We start from the raw sequence: 9,439 nt of genomic DNA on the forward strand, positions 1-9,439 counted from the left end.
CTGAACATTCTCTGCTTCCTCAAAACAAACATGTAATATAAGCTGGAAAATGTACAGTTTGTAAGTTAGAAAAAAAAAGGCAAGATGGAAAGAGGAAAAAGCATGACCAAGCAGCAAAACCTACAAACACTGTGAAGAACAGTCACAGCATACCATGCCCACCACATACCAAAACCTCATCACTTTATAGAATTGTAAGGTCTGAAAGTGGCTTCATAAACAGACTCTTTTGAAAGGCTTCCTATTACATATAGCAGACTTGTAAGAAGCATCTTTATATAGTAGATCCCTAGGAAGTAGTTCTTCACTACAGGTAATATGACTTAAAAATGTAATTAATAAGCCCTAATAGTTGGCAAGTTTTGCAGATCATGGTTCAATAGATGCCTTGATAACTTAATAAGCAAATTTTACCTTCAAGACAGAAGTATTATTTCATAGCATCATTCAGGAAACTGTTTCAGGAGGTCAAGACTCAATATTAAAGATGTATTAAAAAAAAAAAAAATCAAAAGCAAGCACTTCGCTATGCAGCACATAGCCATCGCTTCCATTTCAACAAACATAAGGGAACCCAGAGCATTTCCGACAAAACAAAACCTGACAAATGAAACAATTGCTGGTACCACAGTTTGTTGTGCAGTTGTACCAGATAAATGTAAGTACAGCACATCTGTAACCTGCGCCCCCCCCCAACCCAAAGCATTATGTCTCCAGAAATTTCAGTATTAATTTTAAGAAGGGCTTACAACTGTTAAAAACACCTTCAAACATTGATCAGACTTAATAAATTGAAAGATATTTGCACACTGTCTGAATCTAGAGGAGTGAAATACTGCTTCACTCATTTCAAATGCCCAGCTGTCATTAACAATGGCAACATTTACATTATTTTAGTAAGAATTTCTCCAAACAAGGTTATCCAATTACCAGTACAGTCCTAATAATTCCATTCTATTCTTAAAAAACGATGAACATAAACTGCCACGGGAAATTTTTTTCCAGTTTAGTTTGTTACTGTCCAGATTGGATTTTGAACTAAATTTCAAGCTTGCTCAAAACTGGTGTTTGAACTAAATTTTACTCCTTTGTTTAAATGACACTACTTTTTTTTTAAATCCTACCTGAAAAAAAAGAAAAACGTACACATAACACGTAACTTAGAAATACAGTAATTTTTTGTAAGTTTAAAAATACAAATGGGCATCTAATGACAAGGAATTTAAGTAAATATTTTTCACATTAAAAATGAACTTCAAATTTTGTCAGTTATATGCAGCATTGTTTTAAGTAATTACTACTATTACCAGCACAAGTACCAGTTTGCAAAAACCAGAAGTGATGGTTTTAATACCAGCAGTAAGTAACTTTCAAGAGAACAACACCAGCAGCAGCATCTTGACAGAGAAACCTGTGTGGCTGACAACTCAATGGCTAGTTAGCGTAACACAAACTGCACCGCAACTCCATACTGCCACCAAGAGAGGATGTTCTACCGTTTCTCCCATCGTCCCTTCCTAGCGTTCTCACCCTTTTGTCCTTGTATTTAACCCATCCACTGTGTGGTTGCAGGGACGAACTGGATCAGTTTGTTCTAAATGGAAAAAAAATTCATTTTTGGTGGGCCAGTCTTCAAAAAATACAAATAACCGATCAACTCACCCCATTGCCACAAAATTTCTACATCTGGCATAAGAAAGGAAGTGGGGTTGCCCCTTTCAGCAGCAGCCCACTGTTAGATCCACTCGCGTATAACAAGAAAACATTAGGAAGGCAGAGTTCAGAAACTACATTTTAGCTAATTCAGATGCAAGTCTTTCAGACCACCACTACTTTTTGGAACATGAAATGTGGAAGCCAATCCAGGTACTTCAACAGATATGATATGTACTTCCAAGATTTTTACAGAAATTCCCTACCAACCCATGCAACTGTACCCCATACTTATATCATTCAGCAGATTCAGCCTCAAAACAAACAGAATCCCACGACAACAGTAGCCTGGAGATGACAAAGAAATTACTGGTTTCTTCAAGTTTGGTAAGAGAGAGGCAAGTGTTGCACTGTAACTAGCCCAGAGTATTACGGATCACCAAAGTGTGGAGAACCCAAGAGAAACAGTGAGTGCTAATGCAGAAAGGAGCATATGTACACCTCAAAAATGTAGACGTTGCCTCAGCCTATACTTTACAGTACTCTGTAACCGTCAGTGTAATTTCAGTATCACCGACATCAGTTTTCAGACTGTTCTGTTACATTTCTTTTTACCATTGAAGAGATTGGTATGATTTAAGTTTTTTGATTTAAAATTGCAGATCTTATCAGCATACCAGTGCAAAGCCAGTGACAAACATCTTGCGCTCTCCTGTTTACCTCAAGCCTATCACACACAGGGATTGCCTGATGGACTGCTACACGGCCTGAGAGGTCCTGGGGAGAAATACCTGTCCAGCTGTAACTTCAAGGAGGAGACAGTCTTTTTTGTTCAGTCCCATGAGAATCTTCACAGGGACACTATTTATCAAAAGCTGTATCTTTTACTATGTATGCAACCAACAGACCACACGCCGTTGATTACCATCATCATACTTCAGTAACTCTTTCTCAGGTTTATGGAAACATAAATGGAGCTAATAAAAACCAAAAACAAATATAACTAAGATCACAAAGGATGCACAAATTTTAAGCTCACTGAGACATTTATCTTCAGGACTTTCAGCACGTAAAATCTGTAAGCTTTCTACTACTTGTATCTCGCTATATTTACTAGCCTTTCTATCACCTAGAATATATGTGGGGCATAACAACGCAACAGAGGATGCAGTCAAGTCAAGGAAAGATCAGATACATGCTCTCAACTATTTTGATCACTCTCCTTCCTGCCCTCTTGATGTCTTTGATTTACCCAACTTTTAGAGCAGTTCAAACTACCTGTTACAAACAGCTTTTTGCCTGTGTTTGAACTCCCTTCCCAAGCGGGATGGTAAAGGCTTGGAGGCCTGAGCACCAAGTTACCTGTGTGTCCATTAAAACAGACTTGCCTCCAGTTTCATAACATCTCAGTGGGTAGACCCAGACACCAGTGTGCCCCAACAGGTGTTGCCAGCCTCCTCCGAAGCACAGGCAGCTACCAGAAGGTACCATCCCCCAGGCCACCAGTGGAGCCACCCTGATAAAATATTCAGTGCTCTTCACATCAGCTGGAACACTACTGCAGCACCAAGTAGCCCAGTGGCCGCTCTTTTAGCACAACCATATAGGATTTATTTCAATTAATATACAATTTATTCTTAGGAATACATTGCACCTCTCAGTTGGGGAGGGAAAAGGAGAATGAATTATGAATTCCAAAGATCCAATAACCCCTGCCTATTTAAAGGGGGTATTTCTGTACCCCCTTTTGGGGGTAAAATATAACTGGAAAATACAACTGGAAAATAGCTGTATTTCTCCAGCTATTTTTACTTCCAAAGTTAATAATCCAGCTGTATATAAACTTCTAAACAGTTAATGACCACACTACACATTTTACTTTATTTTGTTAACTTCTTTAATTTGTATGAAGGTCTTCTCTGAATGCTTACAACTGAAGCTTTCTATACTTGGTCTGCGATTCAAGTTAATGACTACCTTTTTGAAAAGCTTAAAATAGCCTCATGAAGGGTTTAAAAACAAATAAACTATTGCCTAACTAGACAGTCTTTTCAACTACTCTTTTCATTAAAAAAAAAAAAGATGTTATCATAAATTCAGCTGGAAGTCACATATAGACAATGTTTTCATTTATAACTCTGTAAAAACATAGAATATGTGTCAGCCACAAGAGGCTCAGTAATCGCAGAGTTCTGACAAGTTGAATTTGCAACTATGACTTAACCAGCAGAGAAGATATCGACTTTGCAGCAAGGAAAATATGGCAGACCTACAAAGGAAATTGTTTCAAATGCTTTTCTCCTGCACTTCTACTACCTCTAATTTTTAATCCAAAATGTTAGTAAATTAAATTCTATACATTTATGAAATTGACATCAGAAGTAGGAGGCTGCAATTTTGAACAGAGTAACAATTCACATGAAAGAATACATATTTTAGCACTTGAGTGCATTTGCATAGGCATTGTTTGTTCAGTTTATGTTTTAAGACCATCAGGAAAACAATTTTTTTTCTTATTTTTCCATAAAAACAGTGGTGATATCTGTTGCCATATCATATCTCCACTTTTATGATTAAGCATGTTGCTTAAAAATGCTATTGCTTATTTTAAAACAAAAGTTTACAAACTGAACAGGTAGGACAGGTTAATATTGCTCTTAAAATAATAAATTTGCTGTTTGCTACTTCAAATGACAGCTGGAAATCTTATTTTACTAAAATGCAAAATATTTAACTATCACCACCAGAAAACCTCTTACAAAAACAGCAGGTCAGCATTATGTTATTTCTCTTCAAGGAAGTTACTGTACTGTTAGCCAAGGCATTTCTTTCACAACTCAAGAACAAAGTTACTAAAAACTGGAACTCTGAGGTTTCTCTCAAGCTGATAAGATATCCTCTTCAGAGAAGCCGGTGAAAAAATGATCAACATAAATATGAAAATTAAACTAATATCTGGGCTTACAGGAACATTTTAAAACTCTTGTGTCACCCCACACAATTCAGCATGAATTCCAGCAAAGCAGCTAAAAAAGCTTCCATAGAACAAGAATTCCTATAGCTAAATCTGTTTCACTGTTAAGTGCAATAGTCAAATAAGCAGCAGGGTGAACTTCTACCCCATAAGACAGAACCAGGAGAACAGGAAGTCACTCAACAGCAACCTTTAGCTAATTAGTAACAGTCATTAGCTCAAAATCTTCAGCCAGCAGAATTAAAATATCATGAAACAGTAAAAGTTTTTCCTGGAGTTTCATAAGTAAAGTTACCAATCGGACAAATCACTGGAAGCTGGCTTCGTTTCTTTCAAGATACTCCAGTGTCCTAAATTCAATGCAGTGTTTTAATGTTGAACTCCCACTCAGCCACAGAGTCTTCAAATTTGTTTCAAGTTTGTAATAACAGATTACAGTGTCACAAGGATTCAGTGAGAATTAATTACTCATCCAATGGCAGCAATACACATTACTGATTTCTTCATTAGTGATGCTTCAAGCAGCCTTTTTTCTTTAGGCTAATAAAGCACTTTATTTTCTTAAAAAGCACATGACACATGCTAAATGACCAAAATAATTTCCTTAATCACTCTGTGTATGTTTTAGCACGTTTTCCCACTCTACTGTTGAAGATTATCTCAATCTAAGTCCTGACTAAGCTAACACTACCTGGAATAACCTCACAGAGTGTATCTTGCAACTCAACTCTGCTGTTCTGATGTTAAAACTATACAATCTTACGAAAACTTGCTCTATTTTTTCTGGCCTTCAGCTACCCCTAGTCTCTTACCCTCCTATCTCTCTCTGTACTTTTTTCCCACAGTCTATATATGCAAAACCTCTTCTGCAATGCAACTATGGCTCCCTTCAGAATTCTTCTATAACTAAGCTAGTTCATCTAACCAATCCATAGAAACAACAAAAATCCCACATTCACACAATTTCGTAACATATAAAAGGCATAACAGCTCCTCCTTTCCATACAGCATCTTAAACATCGGCACATTAAGATGAAACAATTTGCTTGAATTCACTCAGTAACAGAGCTTACAGAAAACTGCAGGTCTCCTCAATCCTAGTCCAGAGTTCTATCCAGCAGACCCTGTTCCATGTATAAATGTAAATAGTAACTAGGGGAAGATTTTTAAAAGTTACAAAAAGAACACAAAACTATTCAGATTTCATCCCTGTTACAATTCATTTATTAACAAGTTTTTTGCACAGAGTATAAATTTTCACATGCATTCCTTTCCAGAATAAGGCCTAGAAAGTTACAGACAAAAGTAAAATTAGCATGGATGCATATTTGAAACTTCCTCCTCAACACAGTAGAAAAGTGAAATTTAAACATTCCCCAAATTATATTAGAAATGAAAATTGTTATCGCAAGCCTGAGCACAGACTATGCACAAACTTAGCGGGATATAATTCACTTATTACATATAATATTACAATAGTGAAAAATGAATTTAAATCCTTTATAATTGAAATTTCCACACTACTGCCTTAGAAATAAATCTCTTGGAAAGACAGATACCAAAGTGGACATACAGAAGCTAAGTTATGAACAGAATCTAGATGATGCAGAAATAATCAATGAATAGTTTATGCAGGTAAATCCAAACACTTGCATGTGAAATTATAAAGGAAATAGCAGATTAAAAATATTCAGTAGCTTCCAATAAAGCTAGAGAAATAACGTCTAGTAAGAAGTCTGTGAAAGAATAATCTTGTACTGAATGTTCAAACCACCCAACACTTCCCCCCGCCCCTCCAGCCACCATGGTGGCCCAATAAAATACACATTCAATCCTTCAGCATCCCTTATAAATGCACCCAACCAACTTTTGGGAAAAGTAGAACAAGATGCTTTTTAGTAAAAATATTATAACTAGCTCATCTAGATCCTTTTCTACTAAAACACCCTGACAGTCCTCCAGTTACCTGGTATTTCTGCCTAGAAAAATCTGGTAAATGATTTCCAAATTATGAAAAAGCATACTTCTCCCTCCTATTAGCCAATCTTCTTTTTGTCTGCATATTGAAATGCAACTCAGCGTTCAAATATTCATTTGAACATTTTTATTTTATATCACGAAATTGACTTTACTCGGAAAAAATTCTTGGGGCGGGGTGGGGGGGGATGGACACAACACAACAACTCATTTCTATAATTACATTCACAAATTACCTAACCAGCCTGTCACTGTTCTTGGACTAAAATGAAGGATTCTAATCTCTGTTCCACAATACAGAAGAAACTATCCCAATAAACAGAGCATATTAAATAGCTTCTAGAAGATCATTTGTATTCCAAGCTCCACTAGCAGTGCAGATAACTAGAATAGTTCCTGCTACCTCTCTTAGCCTACAGGAATTCTAAGTCTTGCTGTCCTCATCACACTCTGCTTTACCAGACACTGTTACTCGTCTTATTATAGTAATAAATTATTACTTTTAGTCATTAGCTATTGGTTGTTATTACCATTATACAATTTTAGGGGCTTCACATTATCAGTCCATCAGTCAGGTATGAAACCTTTGCTATAAATGCATGTCTTAAGAAAAGAAAGGAAAAAACAAGCTGCAATGGAGTAACAAGAAATAAGGGTCTCTTACTCTCACAAACTACAGAAAACCCCAGATTAAAAATAGAAAAGCTCAAATTTCTTACTTTGAACACATTAACATTTGGATAGCTTTAAAGGAAATATTTAACACATACTACTTTCAACATCAATCATTACGAATTTTGTATGCTGCTTTATGCAAACCTTAAAGAAGCAGCAAACTGATAGATGATTTTGCTAGGATTCTAGCTAAGTAGATGGAAAGTCTATTCTGACTCTACAGCACTATGCCTAAAACACAATAAAATTCCACTGAAAATTCACCTGTGCTAAGTATAAAACCAACTTCTTGGCTTCCTTCATTCCCCCTATTCACCTAGAAACAAGATTCTCAAGAAGGACAAATAATGAAGTTATGAGCAGTATCCAGATCTTCCTCTGCCCCTATCCTGCTAGAGTGCACAGCAAACAAGCAAAGGAAAATGCTGACATCATTTTACTCCTATGGTATTTCTCTTACTTGGAAGAATAACGAATAGCAACAACAACAAAAGCAGTGGGGAATGCAGGCTATGAAATCAGCATATTAAGATAACAAGAGAAGTTCGAGACCTACAATTTTTCCTCTTGGTTGACGTATAAATCTGTTTGCCCCCTCCTTTCCTTCTGATTCCCCTGCTGATGAGCAGAAAAGCTAGATGGTCATGTATCCAATATAAATTTGCAGAATTTGTCATCTCAAAGAATCATTACCCCCACGGTGCACAAAACAAATGAACTGATAAAGTTCTGTGACTGTATGTGTGGGAATATCTGCTAAGCAGAATATGGTGGGGATATAAACTGCTGATGCTTTCGATGGAGTGTACAAATCAGGATTTCCCCTACAATTCTTAGTCTTTGAAAATGAGGAAGATTATAAATATATAGTATACAACTCATTTTATTCAAATTACCTACATCTCCTCTTATATCTTAATGATCAAAACAGAAGATTTTGATACCTATATGGTATGCTTTATTGATTGGAAGGGAGGGGTTGTACACTACCATTTTAGCAATTCCATACTGACAGGAAACAGCAGATGGAGGATTAGTACAAAATAAAATCTGTACAGTTACATGTCAAGTAACAATCAAGTTCTAAGTCATTTACTTTTATAAGGCATATTTTTGTCTTAAACAATAAAGAAAAATGTCAATTTCAGACTCCCATGGATTGTGAGAAGCCCACAATACTTGGGTTTTAAGCACTGCAGTCAAGTAGTTTGTTTTACACAATTATCTACTGAATCATCACAAGCTCACTTTTGACAGCTAAGAAACCAAATTTGATCTGCAATTCCCACCTCATCCCAGGAACACAGAAGTAATATACAGTGCGCAACAGAAGGATAAAAACCTAAACATTTAAAAGGGTTTGCATGAGGAAAATCAACTACCGTACCACAGCGTCCTCTGATCCCAGGCCTATAAAGCACAACCCAAATTACTTATATACAGAAAACACTGGAATATAGGAATGTCTTTTCTTTGAAAGAACAAGCAAATCGTACTATTTTCACCCTTCAGATCAGTATCAGGTACTGCAATGAGTAATTAAAACAAAGACAAAACAGAAAAAAGCACCGCAGTTTCGCTTTTCTCCAAGTTTCATAACACGACTTAATAAATGTATACTTTTAATCGAGACGACACGAGAAGATGGAAATGAGTTTGCTGGAATGAAGTGTCAGTTTGTGTCACTTCTGCATTCAGCTGTAACCTTCGCCAAACCTTGTGTCCCCCCCCCACCCCGCCCATTGCCTACGAGAGGCTGCGGCCCTGCCGGGCCCGCCCAGCGGCGCACAGCTCCGAGCGGCCATAGGATGCGGCTCCCATCAGTCTCCTATCAGCCCAGCTCCTCCTCCTGAAACGGCAGCAGCCCTAGCCTTTCTATCCGCCTTTTGCCTTCGATAGGCCCCTAAAGGACAATGCTGTTGGAAAGAGGGGGGGGAAGGAGGGGAGCCAGTCCCACCAGGATCGGCCCCCGGGGTAACCCTGTAACGCCGCAGCTAAGCCAGGGGTGGTTTCCACCTACCCCAATCCGAGGCGTTTAGACCCGTCTCCCAGCCCCTCCTAGCCGGTCAGCAGCCGCTGTCCGCGCTTTGTACCATTACGCACAGGATGAAAGGTCACGGCGTGAGCCCTACCCGCACACCAGCCAGGCCTGGCAGCAGC

Source organism: Pygoscelis adeliae, unplaced genomic scaffold (assembly GCF_000699105.1).
Source record: "Pygoscelis adeliae isolate BGI_AS28 unplaced genomic scaffold, ASM69910v1 Scaffold66, whole genome shotgun sequence".
Classification (NCBI taxonomy): Eukaryota; Metazoa; Chordata; class Aves; order Sphenisciformes; family Spheniscidae; genus Pygoscelis; species Pygoscelis adeliae.